The sequence below is a fragment of the Rhipicephalus microplus genome, chromosome 3, assembly GCF_043290135.1.
Source record: "Rhipicephalus microplus isolate Deutch F79 chromosome 3, USDA_Rmic, whole genome shotgun sequence".
In the NCBI taxonomy this organism is placed as follows: Eukaryota; Metazoa; Arthropoda; class Arachnida; order Ixodida; family Ixodidae; genus Rhipicephalus; species Rhipicephalus microplus.
This window is the reverse complement of record NC_134702.1, coordinates 237198665-237219043: the sequence shown is the minus strand read 5'-3', so window position 1 is coordinate 237219043 and position 20379 is coordinate 237198665. Positions and strand designations below refer to the sequence as shown.

The 20379-nt window shown below is 48.1% G+C and overlaps 1 protein-coding gene across 1 annotated transcript in view; it reads left to right on the top strand.

The window, feature by feature from the left end:
- Positions 1-20379, top strand: part of LOC119169134 (3-oxoacyl-[acyl-carrier-protein] reductase FabG) — an 88245-nt gene that overhangs the window by 64374 nt on the left and 3492 nt on the right. The gene's annotated exons all lie outside the window — the stretch shown is intronic.

The following is a 20379-nucleotide window of genomic DNA, read 5'->3' as shown; positions in this document are numbered from 1 at the left end:
CACATTGTGTCCAAGCATGGTGTTCTACCCGACCCTGCAAAACTGCGAGTAGTCGCTGAGTTTCCGAAACCTACTACACTGAAAGAATTATGCAGGTTTGTTGGACTATGCTCGTACTTCCGGCGCTTCGTGCGAAATTTTGCATCGATCATGTCACCACTGACTAACCTCCTACGCGGTGACACAGACCTTTCATCCTGGTCTCCTGACTGCGACGTTGTGTTTGCCACGCTCCGTAGTCTGCTAACATCTCCTCCAATTCTTTGGCATTTCGACCCAACAGCTGCAACGGAAGTTCACACAGACGCTAGCGGGGTCGGTCTTGGCGCTGCCCTTGCCCAACGCAAGCCGGGCTACTCCGAATACGCCGTCGCTTATGCGAGTCGCATGCTTTCTTAAGCTGAGGCCAATTACAGTATCACTGAAAATGAGTGCTTGGCGCTAGTGTGGGCGCTTCGCAAGTTCCGCCCTTATTTGTACGGTTGCCCATTCGACCTGGTAACGAACCACCATGCACTTTGTTGACTCGCCACATTGAAGGATCCTTCTGGCCGCCTAGCTCGGTGGGCACTGCAAATCCAGGAGTACGACATTCACGTCATCTATTGCAGCGGACGCAAGCATTCTCACGCCGACGCCCTGTCACGTTCGTTTTTACCTCCCGACTCACCCTGCAGAGTCACTGGTACCAACTCCGTCGCATCTCTCGACCTCGACTCCTTTGCCAGTTAACAACACAAGGACCCGTGGATCTCTTCCCTTTTTGACTGTCTTTCTGGATCGTCAATCACTGCGGTACCACGATCTCTCCGACGTCAAGCTGCTGATTTCGCCATTCGATGTCGGCTGCTACACCGAGGCAACTATGCCCCTGAAGGTCGTAAGTGGCTCTTGGTTGTCCCGCGCAGCTTGCGATCACAAATCTGCGCCTCCTTTCACGACAATCCCCAATGTGGTCATGCCGGAGTTTTCAAAACTTACGAACGCATTCGCCATCGCTTCTACTGGGGCGGAATATATAATTTTGTTAGATAATTCGTTATGGGCTGCCCTGACAGCCAACGCCGCAAATCACCGCCTTTCCGCTCGTCCGGTGCGCTTCAACCGCTTCCATGCCCTGCCAAGCCTTTCGATCGGATCGGAATTGATCTCTATGGTCCTCTACCGACAACATCAGATGAATATCGGTGGATCATAGTCGCTGTGGACCATTTAACACGCTTCACTGAGACTGCCGCCCTTCCAAGTGCCACTGCGCGGGAGTTAGTGTCCTTCGTCCTCCATCGATTTATACTACGACATGGTGCTCCTCGAGAACTACTAAGTGACCGAGGTCGAGCCTTCCTATCAGAAGTCGTCACGGCTCTGCTTTCTGAATGCCATGTTGTTCATCGCAAGACCACGGCATATCATCCGCAGACTGACGGGCTCACGGAGAAATTTAATCGCACCCTCGGCGATATACTCGCGATGTATTTGACATCTGATCATACTAACCAGGATCGCATTCTTTCATACATCACGTTCGCATACAACATGGCGGCACAGTCTACCACTGGATTTTCACTTTTCTTTCTTCTTTATGAACGCGAATCATCCCACACCATCGACACTCTCCTTCCATACCGTCCTGACTCACCCGAATGCCCATCTGTGTCCGAAGCTGCCCGAAAAGCGGAAGAGTGCCATGAACTCTCACGCACCTTTACGTCACAAGAACAGCAGCTCCAGAAAGAAAACGCTGACTCTTCACAAAGCCACAGCTATTCAACGGGATCATTTGTATGGCTGGCTGTTGCTTACCAAACCCCCGGCCTTTCCTCAAAACTCGTCCCGAAGTATGAGAGTCCTTACCGTGTTTTGGAGCAAACCTCGCCGGTAAATTTTCTCATTGAGCCACTTTCCCCATCTGACGACATGCGCCGGCGTGGACGTGACATCATCCACGTTACCCGCCTTAAGCCATATCATAGCCCTCTGCTTCCAGAATCTTAGGTCCCCAGGATGGCTCTTTTTCGGCGGGGGAAAATTGTGAAGAAGAAAACGCATCGTTGGCAAGCAACATCGCCACCACTTGAGTGCTGGGTCCTGGACTTCTCTCGCTCGCCTCGTGCTGATCGTCGCCAGCATCTGCTTGATCGTTGCTCTGTCCTGATCGTGTTTTCGTCGTAGGGCCACCGTCGCAATACACGCCAACAAATCCTTTTTCACTATCAATATATATATATATATATATATATATATATATATATATACTAAACAACTTGCCGTGGGCAGGATCCGAATCCTGCCAATGGCAAGTTATCTTTTCACCCACTTTTCTTCATATATACATTACAATTTGGTCTAATATCTTCCCCCATTCTTTCCTTGGCATTATTGTCTGTGAGATCTCATTAATATTGTGTAAATATATATATTGTCATGGGGTCGTGACGTGGCCGAAGACAGGAGACTTTATGTATGGATTTAACTGTTTATTTGGGCGAACGTGTGCCCGGTGAACGGAAAGTCCTATTACAGTAGCAGTCTTGCACAGATAGCAGTGAACAGAGCGTCGGCCGTCGATCAACTACTGACAAGCGGCGAAGTGCTTCGGCATTTATACTCTTGCCGTCGAATGTTCTAGCGTTATCGTTGGCGGTGGTGTACGTTCCAGAATAATCTGTACAGTTCGCAGAAAGGGCGTGATCTTATCGAAATGAGCTACCAAAGTCCGGAAGCTTTTTGAAAACTGCAGGCGCGGTTTGCGCTGAGAATTGTGTAGTGTTTTGGGGTGATAACAAAACTTGAGAAATAGAACATGGCATTGCCCCCCTCTGAAAAAGGCATCGTTCCGATGCTTTAACTAAAATGAAGGTACAACAATAATTCAAGAAAGTACAATGAATAAATTATGATACAATAATAATACAAAAAAACACTGTTTCAGTTTGTTAACTCGCATGAAACGGCTTGAGGCGCGCGACATGGACGACTTCAGTTCGCGATCGGCGTCGTTGAGAGTTCGTGATGCCGTCGGGAACAACCTCGTAATCAAGTGGGCCGAGACGTTGAACCACCCTGTACGGTCCGAAGTATCGTCGCAGAAGCTTTTCACTTATACAAGTCGGCGTATCGGCGTCCACACCCAAACACGTTCACCGGCTGGTATTCAACGAAGCGTCGTCGAAGATTGTAACGGCGGCTGTCGGTCGTCCGTTGATTCTTGATATGGAGACGCGCGAGTTGTCGGGCTTCTTTGGCCCGTTGAAGGTACTCACTCACATCGAGGTTTTCTTCTTCGGCGATGTTAGGTAACACGGCATTGTGCATTGTTGCCGGGCTCCTTCTGTAGACCAATTTGTATGGAGATAGCTGCGTCGTCTCCTGCACCGCCGTGTTGTATGCGAAGGTCACGTATGGAAGAATGGCGTCCCACGTCTTGTGTTCGACATCGACGTACATTGCCAGCATGTCGGCGATCGTCTTGTTTAGCCGCTCGGTGAGGCCGTTGGTCTAAGGGTGGTACGCTGTAGTTCGGCGGTGGTTTGTGTGGCTGTATGCCAAGATCGCTTGAGTTAAGTCGGCAGTAAACGCCAGCAGGTGATAAGGACCTCCGGGGCGCCGTGACGTAGGACGATATTTTCGACGGAGAACTTAGCTACCTCGGATACACTGCCTTTTGGCAGGGCTTTTGTCTCGGCGTAGCGGGTGGCGTAGTCGGTAGCTACCACGATCCATTTGTTTCCGGAAGCCAACGTCGGGAACGGCCCCAGTAGGTCCATGCCAATCTGCTGGAAAGGTCGGCGAGGTGGTTCAATTGGTTGCAGAAGTCCCGCGGGCCTTGTCGGTGGTGTCTTGCATCGCTGACAGTTCTGGCATGTCCTCACATAACGAGTGACATCGGTGGTAAGACGTGGCCAATAGTCCCTTTCTTGTATCCTCGCGAGCGTGCGAGAAACACCGAGGTGTCCTCCTGTCGGATCGTCGTGCAGGGCTTGCAGGAGTTCTGGTCGCAAAGCTGAAGGCACCACAAGGAGGTACTTAGCTCGAAGCGGTGAAAAGTTTTTCCTTTGGAGAAGACCGTTTCGTAGGAAGAACGACACAAGTGCGCACTTGAATACCTTCGGGACTTCGGCGGTCCTTCCTTCGAGGTATTCTATTAGGGTCTTGAGTTCCGGGTCGGCCTGCTGTCGTTCAGCGAAGTACTTATCGTTCCCAAGAAGTAGTCGTCATCTGGGTCGTCGGGTGGTGGTTGGTCGACAGGCGCATGAGCGAGACAGTCGGCGTCGGAGTGTTTCTTGCCGGACTTGTAAATCACAGTAATGTCATATTCTTGAAGTTTCAGGCCCCATCGTGCGAGGCGACCTGAAGAGTCCTTCAAGGTGGCTAGCCAACACAAGGGGTGGTGGTCGCTCACAACTTTTAAGGGCCTGCCGTAGAGGTAGGGGCGAAATTTCGACGTAGCCCAGATGATGGCGAGGCACTCCTATTCTGTTGTAGAATAATTGGCTTCTGTTTTAAATAGCGATCGGCTGACGTAACTAATAACCCTTTTCGCCATCAGGACTTTGCCTGCTTAACGTCGTGTTCGGAAAGCTCCGTCGCGGCGTCGTCGTCGGAGGATCTTTGGTAGTTCGTCGCACAGCAACCGCACCTCCATCGGTTGCTGCCCTTAGTTTCCCGGATACGGGCTAAGAGACCGGCCCTGCGTTGGGCCAGAGTACTGCTTGTGGTGCGGTGACGTGCGGCGGCTGGGTGACGGTGAACGCGAAGGGCTTCGTGGTGTCCACTGAGTTCCTGTCAGGTAGTCGGCGATGTCGCATGGTCGTTCTCCTGGCTGTGGACGCGGTGTATTGACGGCGAAGCCACGCAGTCCCATCTTTCGGTACTGGCAACGGCGGTATGTTTGTCTGGCTTTGCCGCAATGGTAGCAGAGCAAGCGGTAGTTAGATGTGCGCCAGACGTCAGTCTTCCTTTGTGCACTGCGCTGAGCCGCTGGCGAACGGTATGACGTCGTTGGGGGTGGTGGCAGCCGTGGCGTCTGTCGACGGAAGTGCGATGGGGCGGCGTTTTGGCATGGACGGGGAGGAGCGTTGTGGCGCACTGCAGCGGCGTAGCTCATAGCTTCCGGCTTGGGCAGCGGTGCTTGGGAAATTCAAAGCGATTGCCCAACTTCTTCTCGCACAATGTCGGCGATCGAATCCACTTGAGGCTGCGCCATAGGCAACAGCTTGCGCAGCTCTTCCCGTATGATCGCTCGGATTGTTTCACGCAGGTCTTCGGAGTTACTGCCTTGAGCAGCAGGGCATTCTGGAGTCAGGCGACGATTATACTGTCTGGTGCGCATGTGTAGGGTTTTTTTGATAGTGGTCGCTTCGGTTACAAATTCTTGGACGGTGTATGGGGGATTTCTCATCGGTCCCGCGAACAGCTCCTGTTTGACCCCTCGTATGAGGAAACTAACTTTTTTCTCCTCAGGCATGTCTGGGTCAGCGTGACGGAATAATTGGGTCATTCTTTCTGTGAAAATGGCGACATTTTCATTTGGTAGCTGAACCCGGGTCTCTAATAAAGCAGCGGCCCTCTCTTTGCGAGCGACGCTTGCGAACGTTTGCAGGAATGCGCCGCAGAAAACATCCCACGTTCGGAGCGTGGACTCCCGATTTTCGAGCCAGGTCCTTGCGGTGTCTTTCAAATAGAAGAACACACGACGGAGCTTTTCGTCATGGTCGCAGTGGTCAAGGGCGGCCACATGGTCGTATGTTTCTAGCCAGGACTTCGGGTCTTTGAACGATGACCCATGGAAAATTGGTGGTTCCCTGGGTTGATGCATGACCATCGTGGGCTGGGACGCTGCGGTTGTCATTGTCGCTGCAGTCGCGGTCATGGCCTTGATCTTCCGCGCCTTGTTTTGTAGAAGCCCGTACTCCGGTGGTAGCCCTTGCTGTCGGCGGCTTGTTCGCTGCTCCTGGTTGGCGTCGGTGTCTTCTCCGCGACGTGGGCTGTGTTCACGGCTTGACAGGGGCGTCCGGAACAAGAACGAAGCAGCACCTCCACCAGATGTCACGGGGTCGTGACGTGGCCGAAGACAGGACTTTATGTTGGGATTTAACTGTTTATTAGGGCGAACCTGTGCCCGGTAAACGGAAAGTTCGATTACAGTAGCAGTCTTGCACAGATAGCAGTGAACGGAGCGTCGGCCGTCGATCAACTACTGACAAGCGGCGAAGCGCGTCGGCATTTACACTCTTGCCGTAGAATGTTCTAGCGTTATAGCTGGCGGTGGCGTAAGTTTCTGAATAATCTGTACAGTTCGCAGAGTAGGCGTGATCTTATCGAAATGATCGACTACAGTCCGGAAGCTTCTCGGAAACTGCAGGCGCGATTTGCGCTGTGCTGAATTGTGTAGTGTTTTGGGACGACAACAAAACTTGGGAAATAGAACGTGGCAATATGTATATAATGTCCTTCTGTCACGCATGCGCATGCAGGAATATGTGCAAATAACATGTGCACACCAAAGAGGATTGCAAAAGAACTTATAGAATGAAGTAATTAAATTGGCGTCCTGTTTCTTTTTGATCACAAAAGGTTTTCAGTACGAGTTGATTCGAACGTTTTTCGCTCCTGTCTAGAATTGTCTCCAAAGATTCAATATAACTTCAGTTGAGCGTACTATATAGGTTGAGAGGAAACCTGCTAAGCCAGAAATGACATGAGTGGAAGACAAGATGTAATGATGCCTTGAAGTTCCCTTCCTTTGTGATTTCATTGACTGTACTCATGTTTAGATTTTCTTTTTCTGGTAGCAGTGAAGTGCATTGTGTTTTGCAAAGAATTGTGAGGGCTTGTTGTTTGTTTGTTTTACACTATCTTGAGGAAAAGGAACAGATAGGGGATGAAGCCAAGGAAGGCCTAGGGGACACTGATTTTACTGTTTTGAATTTAGTGTAGTAATACTTGCCAGCAGAAGAAATAACTTTCAACCTTTAGATAATGCCCCTAGTGCTCTTACTAGTAAACCTACAGTGGTGGTCCTGTTCCTGTCCACTTTGTGGGGTATTTGTGTGCGTGCACACCTGAGAGGGTTAGCCAGCGCCGCTCATTGCCATGACCGCGAGAGCGGAACACTTTTTGCAGTCTTGTTTTCTACTGCATAGTGTATCTCAATCGTGAATCAGCAACTGGGCCAATCAACCGCTTTAACTGCACTCATATCTCAATATAATGAATTATGGTTATAATAAAATATATGAATAATAGCATTGCAATAGTTAACGTCAGGAATAATTTTTATAACGACTATTTGGATACGACGAACTGATTTTTTTTTTTTGGTAAGATGCAGCTTTGTTATGATGAGGTGTGAGTGTACTCTAAGGGGGCAGACTGGTCTTAGACATTTTTTTGTTTATTTCTTTGGTGACCTTGATCAAACTGCACAGGATTATGCTGTTTTTTTCTGTTGATTTCAAATATTTAATTAGTTTTTCTGTAACTCATCTTGTTCTAGAGATAGCTTAAGTTCACCCCCTATTGTTTAAGGCCATGTTAGAAAAAAAGTGTTTAATTAAAAGTGATATTCAAGATATGCCAACATACGCTAATGACTATAGAATGAAAGTATGCAAAAGTTTTTCGGTTTTAGGCCTTTCTTGGTAATTTTACAGCAAAATGAGCTATCCATTTTCAAAAGTAGTTGGAATTGCCTTACGATTTTGATGAGCAAATAATAAAAAAGACTTGTGCTCTAAATTCTGCTCTGATACTTGCATTCTACACGCATACACGCATAAATCCCAACATAAAGTCCTGTCTTCGGCCACGTCAGGACCCCGTGACATCTGGTGGAGGTGCTGCTTCGTTCATGTTCCGGACGCCCCCGCCAAGCCGTGAACTCAGCCCACATCGCGGAGAAGACACCGACGCCAACGAAGAGCAGCGAGCAAGCCGCCGACAGCAAGGGCTACCACCGGAGTACGGGCTTCTACAAGACAAGGCGCGGAAGATCAAAGCCATGATCGCGACTGCAGCGACAATGACAACCGCAGCGTCCCAGCCCACGATGGTCATGCATCAACCCAGGGAACCACCAATTTTCCATGGGTCATCGTTCAAAGACCTGGAGTCCTGGCTAGAAACATACGACCATGTGGCCGCCCTCGACCACTGGGACCATGACGAAAAGCTCCGTCGTGTGTTCTTCTATTTGAAAGACACCGCAAGGACCTGGCTCGAAAATCGGGAGTCCACGCTCCGAACGTGGGATGTTTTCTGCGGCGCATTCCTGCAAACGTTCGCAAGCGTCGCTCGCAAAGAGAGGGCCGCTGCTTTATTAGAGACCCGGGTTCAGCTACCAAATGAAAATGTCGCCATTTTCACAGAAAGAGTGACCCAACTATTCCGTCACGCTGACCCAGACATGCCTGAGGAAAAAAAAGTTAGTTTCCTCATGCGAGGGGTCAAACAGGAGCTCTTCGTGGGACTGATGAGAAATCCCCCAAACACCGTCCAAGAATTTGTAACCTAAGCGACCACTATAAAAAAAATCCTACACATGTGCACCAGACAGTATAATCGTCGCCTGACTCCAGAATGCGCTGCTGCTCAAGGCAGTAACTCCGAACACCTGCGTGAAACGATCCGAGCGATCATACGGGAAGAGCTGCGCAAGCTGTTGCCTTTGGCGCAGCCTCAAGTGGATTCGATCGCCGACATTGTGCGAGAAGAAGTTCGGCAATCGCTTTGAATTCCCCAAGAACCGCTGCCCAAGCCGGACGCTATGAGCTATGCTGCTGCAGTGCGCCACAACGCTCCTCCCCGTCCACGCCAAAACGCTGCCCCATCGCACTTCCGTCGACAGACGCCACCGCTGCCACCACCCCCACCGACGTCATACTGTTCACCAGCGGCTCAGCGCAGTGCACCGAGGAAGACTGACGTCTGGCGCACATCTGACTACCGCTTGCTCTGCTACCACTGCGGCGAGGCTGGACACACATACCGCCGTTGCCAGTACCGACAGATGGGACTGCGTGGCTTCGCCGTCAATGCACCACGTCCACAGCCAGGAGAACGACCACGTGACATCGCCGACTACCTGACAGGAACTCAGTGGACACCACGAAGCCTTTCGCATTCGCCATCGCCCAGCCGCCGCACGTCACCGCTCCACCGGCAGTACTCTGGCCCAACGGGGGGCCGGTCTCTTAGCCCATATCCGGGAAACTAAGGGCAGCAACCTATGGAGGTGCGGTTTCTGTGCGACGAACTACCGAAGATCTTCCTCTGACGACGACGTCGCGACGGAGCTTTCCGAACGCAACGCCAACCAGGCAAAGCCCTGACGGCAAAACCTCACTTACCGAAGGTGACCTGACGACGCAACATGGGAGCAGCCGAACAAGCCGACGCAGCCGTAACCCGACGCCACGCCTTAACTGTAATGCGAGACGGCAAACTAGCGACCTCGACGTTCTTATCGACGGCCACAGTGTGACCGCTCTCATCGATACTGGAGCCGACTACTCCGTCATCAGTGGGTCGTTCGCCGCAAAGTTAAAGAAAGTTAGGACAGCTTAGGAAGGCCCTGAAATCCGCACAGCCAAAGGTCATCTCGTAACGCCTGCAGGAATCCGCACAGCAAGAGTCACCATTAACGGCCGTATTTATCCTACAGACTTCGTAGTCCTACAGCGTTGCTCGAGAGATGTCATCCTTCACATGGACTTCTTATGCCTGCATGGTGCTGTCATACCTAAAAACAAAGTTGATAAAGTTATCCACAGAAGAAGCACTACCGCCACGCACACCGTCGGGAAACCATGCCTTGAATGTGCTGGAACAACAAGTCACCATTCCGCCTCGCTCAAGCGTCATTATTTCAGTCGGCGCTCCTAAATCACATGACCTGGAAGGTGTCGTTGAAGACAGTCAACATCTGTTGGTCACCCGAAATATTTTCATCGCAAGAGGAATTGCAGAGCTGTGTGGAGGCAAAGCAATGGTTATGCTCACGAATTTCATCAATGAGTACAAACATGTGAACAAAGGAACAACGGTCGCATACATCGAAGAAATTGTCGAAGCCACCAGTGCTTTCACCCTCGCCGATTCTGCAGAACCTGCTCAGAGGAACCAAGCCCCTCCCATAGCTTTCGATGTCAATCTCAGACTTCTGAACCATAAGCAAGAACAGCTCAAGGCCCTGCTACTGCAATACGAAGATTGCTTTTCGTCGTCATCAAAAATTCGGCAGACCCCAATCACGAAACATCGCATCATAACCTGCCCCGCCGCAGTGGTCTAAGGGCTAAGGTGCTAGGCTGCTTACCCGCAGGTCGCGGGTTCAAATCCCGGCTGCGGCGGCTGCATTTTTGATGGAGGTGGAAATGTTGTAGGCCCGTGTGCTCAGATTTGGGTGCACGTTAAAGAACCCCAAGTGGTCGAAATTCCCGGAGCTCTCCACTACGGCGTCTCTCATAATCATATGGTGGTTTTGGGACGTTAAACCCCACATATCAATATCGCATCATAACAGAACAAAACGCCAGACCACTCCGTCAGAGTCCGTACAGGGTTTCGACACGAGAACGTGAGGCCATGAAGAGACAAGTATGAAATGCTGTGGGATGACATTATCCAGCCGTCCAAGAGTCCATGGGCATCCCCTGTGGTGTTAGTGAAGAAAAAGGATGGGACCCTACGTTTCTGCGTCGATTATCGTCGCCTGAACAAAATCACAAGAAATGACATGTTTTTTCTCCCACGAATAGACGTCGCACTTGATCTGCTCCATAACGCCAAGTACTTTTCGTCAATGGACCTCAAGATTGGCTATTAGCAAATCGAAGTTGACGAAAGAGACCGAGAGAAGACGGCGTTTATAACACCGCACGGCCTCTTCGAGTTTAAGGTGATGCCCTTCGGTCTTTGCTCAGCGCCTGCAACTTTTCAACGCGTTATGGATACAGTACTGGCAAGATTGAAGTGGCAGACTTGCCTTGTGTACTTGGACGACGTCGTCGTGTTTTCCTCGAGTTTCGACGAGCATCTTCGGTGCCTTCAAGCTGTTCTTCAAGGCATCAAGACGTCCGGACTCACACTGAAGCCAGAAAAGGGTAGATTTGCGTACGAGGAGCTCTTTTTTCTGGGGCACATTATTAGCGAGTCTGGAGTTCGTCCCGATCCACGGAAAACAGCCGCCATTGCCGACTTTCCGCCGCCCACTGACAAGAAGGCGGTGCGCCGATTTCTGGGCCTGTGCGCCTATTATAGGTGGTTCGTTAAAAACTTCGCCCGCATCGCCGATCCTCTTACTAACCTTACCAAGGCCGACGTGGAGTTCAAGTGGGAAACGCCGCAGGAAACCACTTTCCAGGAGCTTAAACATCGCCTCCAGATGTCTCCGTTACTTGCCCATTTTGACTAATTCGCCGAGGCAGAAATACACACTGACGAAAGCAGCGTAGGTCTTGGCGCCGTTCTTGTGCTCTTGTGCAGAGTGCTGACGGACTTGAAAGGGTTATTAGTTACGCCAGCCGATCGCTATTCAAAGCAGAAGCCAATTATTTCACAACAGAAAAGGAGTGCCTCGCCATCATCTGGGCTACGTCGAAATTTCGCCCCTACCTCTACGGCAGGCCCTTCAATGTTGTGAGCAACCACCACGCCTTGTGTTGGCTAGCCACCTTGAACGACCCTTCAGGTCGCCTTGCACGATGGAGCCTGAGACTTCAAGAATATGACGTTACTGTCATTTACAAGTCCGGCAAGAAACACTCCGGCGCCGATTGTCTCTCTCGTGCGCCTGTCGACCAACCACCGCCCGACGACTTTGCTGAACGACAGCGGGCCGACCCGAAACTTAAGGCCGAAATAAAATACCTCGAAGGCAGGACCGCGGAAGTCCCCAAGGTATTCAAGCGTGCACTTGCATCGTTCTTTCTACGAAACGGTCTTCTACAAAAGAAAAACTTTTCACCGCTTCGAGCTAAGTACCTCTTAGTGGTGCCTTCAGCTTTGCGACCAGAACTCCTGCAAGCCCTGCACGACGATCCGACGGCACCTCGGTGTTTCTCGCACGCTCGCGAGGATGCAAGAAAGGTACTACTGGCCACGTTTTACCACCGACGTTATGTGAGGACATGCCGGGACTGTCAGCGACGCAAGGCACTGCCGACAAGGCCAGCGGGACTTCTGCAGCCAATTGAACCACCTTGCCGACCTTTCCAGCAGATTGGTATGGACCTACTGGGGCCGTTCCCGACGTCGGATTTCGAAAACAAGTGGATTGTGGTAGCTAGCGACTACCTCACCCGCTACGCCGAGACAAAAGCCCTTCCCAAAGGCAGCGCATTCGACGCAGCTAAGCTCTTCGTCGAAAATATCATCCTATGTCACGGCGCCCCGGCAGTCCTTATCACCGACAGAGGAACGGCATTTACTGCCGACTTAACTCAAGTGATCTTGGCATACAGCCAGGCAAACCACCGCCGGACGACAGCGTACCACCCACAGACCAACGGCCTCACCGAGCAAGCTTAACAAGACGATCGCCGATATGCTGGCAATGTACATTGATGTCGAACACAAGACGTGGGACGCCATTCTTTCGTACATGACCTTCGCATACAACACGGCGGTGCAGGAGACGACGCAGATATCTCCATACAAATTGGTCTACGGAAGGAGCCAGGCATTGGCGCTCGATGCTATGTTAGCCAACGTCACCGACGAAGAAAACTTGGATGTGAGTGAGTATCTTCAACGCGCCAAAGAAGCCCGACAACTCGCGTGTCTCCATATCAAGAATCAACAGACGACCGACAGCCGCCGTTACAATCTTCGACGACGCTTCGTTGAATACCAGCCCGGTGAACGTGTTTGGGTGTGGACGCCGATATGCCGACGTGGACTAAGTGAAAAGCTTCTGCGACGGTACTTCAGACCGTACAGGGTGGTTCGACGTCTTATCCCACTTGATTACGAGGTTGTCTCCGACGGCATCACGAACTCTCAACGACGCCGATCGCGACCTGAAGTCGTCCATGTCGCGCGCCTCAAGCCGTTTCATGCGCGTTGACAAACTGAAACAGTGTTTTTAAGTGTGAATACACTTTATAAGCGACCCCAAACCATCCACCGCCGTTGGCGGCGTCCCCAGTCTTCTCTCTATCTTTAAAAGAAAGAGGACTTGGCGGGCCGCAGCGCGACGCTCTATTGAATGAGCCACGGACACGACGCTGATAGTCCCCCTCCCCCTTCGCTCGCTCCTCCGCTCTCCTCGCTCGCTGCAGCTGCACGCGCACCCCTCTCTCTCGCGCGCCCGCCTTCTATCTCAGTCTCCCGTCGAGAGCGGGTCGTGCGATGGATGTCCCGAAGGCAACGATACCATCTGGATATAAGGCGCGTTACTGACACCGATATCAGCGTCGTCAACAGATTTTAACTTTACTCCCCCTCATAGCATCACCCCGTGCATTTGCACTTAACCATGTTCACCCTCGGGGAAATGCTTGGGAGTTTTTTTTTTGTATTATTATTGTATCATAATTTATTCATTGTACTTTCTTGCATTATTGTTGTACCTTCATCTTTAGTTAAAGCATCGGGACGATGCCTTTTTCAGAGGGGGGCAATGCCACGTTCCATTTCCCAAGTTTTGTTATCGTCCCAAAACACTACACAATTCTGAGTGCAAACCGCGCCTGCAGTTTTCGAGAAGCTTCCGGACTGTAGTAGATCATTTCGATAAGATCACGTCTACTCTGCGAACTGTACAGATTATTCTGGAACCTACGCCACCACCAGCGATAACGCTAGAACATTTGACGGCAAGAGTGTAAATGCCGACGCGCTTCGCGGCTTGTCAGTAGTTAATCGACGGCCGACGCTCCGTTCACTGCTATCTGTGCAAGACATCTACTGTAATCGAACTTTCCGTTTACCGGGCACAGGTTCGCCCAAATAAACAGTTAAATCCCAACATAATGTCTTCTGTCTTTGGCCACGTCACGACCCCGTGAAAATATTGTACAAAGGAGAAAAGAATTCTTAAATATGTCCATTCTCGCAAAGTAAGGTGTCAGTGCATGTTGTTTACAATGATGTGTGGTTCTGGTTAGTAGGCACGACAGATATAGTGATGAGTCTAACGGGTGAATTGTTCGTGTAAAGTTGTTCAAGAAATGCTACTCCCTTATCAGTCTTCTCTACTCAAGTGGTTCAATATGGTTAGCTTTTATAGGTTCTCTGGGCAAGTACTCTTGAGAAGTTGTTAAATATACACTCAAACTTCATTAAAAAGAAGTCACGTCTGCCTAGAAAATACATTGTTACGTCTGATAATTTGTCATTAATAATTGTTCGTAACACTGTATTCATGACAAAGCTATTTTTCTCTTAGTTTGTTATAATCAATAATTCATTATATGCAAATGGTTGTATCGAGGTTTGAGTGTAAAACCAACTGCCTTTCACTGGACTCTCTCGAGGTTATTGGTATTAGCTTATCAGAATCCTAAACGATTTATGCACATTATAGTTTAGTTCTGAGTAAAGTGTTACAGCATAGAAATTTTACATCTGAAAAGGCTTTTTTTAAGTTTGTGCCTTAAGAGAGCATAATTTTCTGAAGGCTGAGGTGAAGTTGTTACTTATGGGATCATTCCTTAATAACATGTTAAAGGTGATTCTTCGGCACTTATATTGAGTTACGTTAGTCAGGAGGGATGAACCTAATTTGTACGTATGATTTCTTGTGTGTCATTTGCATTAGAACACTTTTGTCTGTGTTTAGTGTCATTTCCCAGTGCATGCACCATTTTAGAATATTATTTAATTGTCTACATAAACTAATCTGGTCGTTGTAAAAATTAATGTCTCTAAAAAGCATGCAATCGTCAGCAAATAATCGAATCTGCGCACCACCTTCGACCATGTTAACAATGTTGTTAGTATATGCAATAAAAAGAAGAGGACTGAGGACACTGCCCTGCGGAGTGCCTGATGTGACTAGAAGGGAGCCCGATTTTTCACCATTAATCTCTACGAATTCATTACTTTTGACTAATATGCAGAAACTGATAGAAATGAACAATCCTGCATTTGCAAACTTCGGAAATAATATATTCTGAGGGATAGTATCGGAGGCTTTTCGGAAGTCTGAAAAAATAATGTTGATCATTGTATCTTCTTGTTACGAGTTCACGCAAAGGAATGAACACCTAGTGATCAGCTGTGCGACAGTCGAATGCCTTCTTCTAAGTGCATGCTGACAATTAGTTAAATCCATATGCTTATCTATATACGTAGTTATGCTGTTTGCGATATGTTCAATGAGTTGGCTGCATGATGGCATTAGACATACGACAATAATTTTGTGCGAGAAGATGGTCTCCGTTCTTATGAATTGGTGCAATGTGGGCTGTCCTCCAGTCAATCGGTAATTGTGACAACAATGACATATGAAATATTATAACAAGAAACTTTGATAAAGTTACCGCGTATCTATGAGAAAACAAATTAGGGATAATGTCGGGTCCACTCATACGTATGGGTTTGAGATGTAGCAGCTCTTGTACAAATAAGTACGCGATGTACAAATCAAGAAAACGAGTTTTTGTAACAGACATTTTTCGTTTGTCTTAATACTCTCGATAAGTCTTCCAGATTCTTTCTCTCCATATATATATACACTGAGGCAGTTTTTTACAATGGGCCAAACGTACATGCGAAGAGAAGAGACACAACTTACTGGTTGTCTCAATTTTATTTTCAACGGTTTCAACCGGTGGACCAGCCTTCGTAAAGATTTGCGACGAACCGTGATGAAGATTGGTTCGCAAACCTTCATGAAGACCAGTTCATCGATCGAAACCATTGAAAATAGAATTGAGACAATCGCTAAGTTGTGTCTCTTCTCTCTCTCTCTCTCTCTCTCTCTCTCTCTCTCTATATATATATATATATATATATATATATATATATATATATATATATATATATATATATATATATATATATATATATATATATGCTGAAGGATAACTTCAGTTGCCGCAAGGTTATAAGTATGAAAGTAGACGCGTTTTCATATAACAACTGTTTATTCCACCGACATTTCGACGGGAGACCAGTCTTTTTCAAGGCATAATAATATTTACACATTTTTCGTGTCTTCTTATAGCTTCTCGAGACGGGTGGGAAGGGGACAGAAAAAAAATGGGGGCTCAAGATGGATTCAGCCAGCCCCCATTCCTCTGCCTTCATCTTTTAGCCTGGCGCATACATTCGGTGAGCTATTGGACTTTGTCCCTAAAGGTAACTGTCACCTTATTCTACACATCGAAACCAACGACCTGGCTGCTACGAATATCCTTACAGCATTCGACTGCTGGGTGGCCCTTCTTGACTGCATGGTGTGAAAGACTCGACATCACTATGGTGTTTGCCACTCTAGTGCTCCCACGAGCCCCCAACGAATGACTTCACCGATACAACTGGCATGAGGTGGGGTAGTTCAACTTTGAGGCTCGGGAGTTGAACTTGTGACTGCTGAATTTGTGCCATGAGAGAGAGGGCGTATTTTATGTGAACCATCGGATTTTTGGGTTCCTACCATGGACTGTGCTCGCAGCCGATGGTCTACACCCGAGCTTCGCCGGAGTATCTCTCCTAATGTGGAACATTTACAACCTGCTCCTCGACCTACGGCGGCTCTACATCAACAACTGCTTGGACCACGCACCACAACCGTAGGTGTACGAGCTTCGGGAGACGCCATCCTACTCCCAGGCACTGCGGCATGACCTTCCCGGTGACACCTGTAGAGGCAGCGAAGAGAAGAGGACCAAGCAGCCCCAGAAACAGCCACTATTCCTTTTATAGGCCAGCAGATCCCGCAGGGACCCCCATCAGTAAGTGCACGACCGCCATCACGCGCGCCACAGCTGTCGACGCTACCTGCGAGACACACCCTGAAAAAGGCGACGAAGGTTAATTCGGGCCAACAACAACGGCCAGCTGTACCACAACCAACAGTAACCAGTGGCCAGAGTGAACCATCCCCAAGCAACAAAAATCAGCAGCCAGCCAAGAGTAACCAGCAACCAATAGTAGTCGGCTAGAGGCCAGCTCGACACGGGAGGCACAACGGGACAGAGGTCCAACCCAAGCCAGGTACGACCTCCGGGTACCTTGCGGTTATGCTCGCCGCGTGTGTGCAAAGTGACGTACTGGCTGTGCGAATGGGCAAACACCGTCTGTTTCACATGAATCAGGCCACAGAACAGGTCCAAATTTTCTTAAACCTAGAAAAATTGTTGACAAACGAATATGGCACAAACTTCACGTGCGTAATCTCAAAAAATATTTACTGAAAGGTATGGCTACGAAGGGGCCGCACTTGTGGCTAACATCATTGATGCATAATTTCGCCAAAGGGGAAATGAAACAGGGGAACAAAATTCTCGATCATGCCAAACAGGAGCTGACCAACACAGGTCACTGTTGAACACTGTAGAAAAACTCTAAACGCACTGACAGACGAGGAGCGGTATATAAGAAATAACTTTCCTCTTTCGGGGTGGGAGGCTGAAGAGCTCGACGTACTTGAGCAAAAAAAAAAAAAACGGAGGAAATAGAAGAACCTAAATGAAAGAAATTTGCGTGGGACAAAATGTTTTACCACAAGCTATACCCACTACTGCTTATATAATATATACCAAGCCACCTCACTTTCAAAAAGATTTGCCACCACACTCCAAATAACCAAATATTATTAATCTTTCAAATAAAGAACTTAGCAAAAAAACTGAGTGTACTTTCACGCGTACTTACATTTTGCCCTGACAATGAAAAATGCGATGAATTCACGCTTCTAAAATAACCTAGACGACTTTATGGTTGAAATAACATCTCTTCGATAAACCCCAAAAAGATAACCCACTTTTTCGTGGAGTAATCGAACGGCAATGGGCCCCAGATGCTAACAGAGATCGACATATGGATCTCTATATAGACGCGGTTCAGAAGGATGTCATACATGCGTACGAGGTGCACAAACCAAGTATGAATAACATCTCAAGGAAAGAAAGAGAGGCACCACTTGCGTTGAGAAATCCCGAAGATCTCATCATTAAACCAGCAGTCAAAGGAGGCGCGATTGTTGTTCTCAATAAATAGGACTATATTGGGGAAGGCAAGTGACAACTAAATGACAAACAATTCTACAAACACCTCGACTCGGACCCTACTACCAAGCACAAAAAGATCATTGTAACAACCTTAGAGGATCTCACACGTGAAGGCACTATTGATTCAAAGCTTCAAAAGGCACTTGATACGGTACATTCGGCGCCTGGTCATTTTTACATGCTGCCGAAGATTCATAAAAGGGGAAACCCTGGCAAACCCATTATATCAGGTACGGAAACGTTCACGGAACATATTTCCAGTTATATTGATTCTTTAACCAAAGACATACCACCCACACACGAGTCCTTTTTGTGTGACACAAACCATTTCCTTCGGGAAAATTGGACGTAAAAATTCCAGACGATGCATTCCTCGTAACATTGGATGTTAGTTCACTCTACGCAAATATCCCACATGACGATGGTGTAAGGGCACTTGTTGAATCGTATGACACCCACAACCCTGACGCATATCCAAGCTAAAAAGTAATTGAAATCTTAACGAGACTTGTACTCAAATTGAACAGCTTTCAATTTAACAATCAGTACTACCTCCAAATCAGCGGCACGGCAATGAGAAGAAAGGCCCCAAACTACGCTAACATATTCGTGCACCATATAAAGTCCAACTTTCTTTCACCTTGTAATGTCAAACCTTTAATCTGTAAAAGCTACCTAAATAAACCATATATTCTTGATTCAGACACATTCAGAAAACGAGCTGCTCAAATTCGTACAGGCATTCAATTAAGTGCACCTCAGCATTTATTTTACACGCTCCTACTCTAACACTGAAATAAGCTTCCTTGATGTACTTATTTGAATGGATGATGGTGTGTTGGTAACTAGCGTGTACAGGAAACCTACGGACAGGCAACAATACCTGCACTTCAAAAGCGGCCACCCGCGACGCTGCAAGGCCAGCATTCCCTATTCCCAAGCACACAGATTCCGACGAATCAGCTCCCGCACCGAAGACTTCCACAAAAACAGCACACATATGCACGCAGTACTCCTTCATCCAGAATACCCGCCAGCTATCATCCATGACGCCATCAAAAAAGCAAAAAAGTTGGACCGCCAGACTCTTCTAAACCACCAGAAAGATGCTGACCAGCAGGGGAACAAAAATTTGCTATTAACTTTCACGAGCAGCCCAAGGAACATAAACAAGGTCCTTAAAAAACACTTTAACATAGTATTAGAACAGAGCGTGTGACTATCCAAAACTTTCACTTCTCCTCCTTGTGTGGTAAACAGGTGGCCGAAAAGTATAAAGGATCATTTAATAAATTCAAGGATTGACGTGAAACCTCAAACAAGGTGTTGCCCTGGCAGAAAAAGCAGATGCTTAGTATGCAAACACATGCAGACAGGGATAGTGGCAAAAAGCACCCACTCGTATTTTAAGCACTGGATAAGTGGTGCACTAGACTGACTCGGACAACCTCATACACCTTCTGGAATGTGGGATATGTAACATGCAATCCGTGGGTCAAAGACACTTCATATAAAATTAGATTCACCAACCATCGGGCACATGTACGTTCCCTGCCAGGCCTTCCACTGTCAAAACACAGCACATTAAAAGACTGCAGCTTTGATGACATCAGGGTTACATTATTGGAAAACAATTTTCGAACAATCGGTGAACGGGAACAATTGGAATATTACCTTATCTACAAATTCAACAGATAAAAAACGAAATAAATCAACACCCAGGCACTCTGTCAACGTTACGATCACTAAAAAACGCCAACGCTTCTCTAATCAGTCCTTTGCCCCTAGCCTCCCATTGCGACAATAATATTACCTCCTAACAAAGCTACAAGCGTACGCATCTGACAATATAGAATTGGTTTGCCACTTCAAGCACAGCTGGAACGCACAGATAAGTGGTCCCGGACGTCGTACAGTCTTTTTTTTTCTCTTTCTGTCTTATTTTCTTAACGCACCTTTCCTTTTCTTTCACTGACCGGAGTTAATGCATATAATGAATATTGATGGCGGTGCTGCAATTACCGGCTTTTTCATATCTTCCGACGCCACCATTGTGCACTCGATGTGCTTAAGTGTCTTCCCACCAATATTGTAAATTTCAAAGGTGGACAAGCCGCCAGCTGATTGCACCGGAAGGTGCAATACTTAAACGGTTGTCACCTTGTTTGCTTGGGGGAAGGGTGGGTACGTGAGAGGT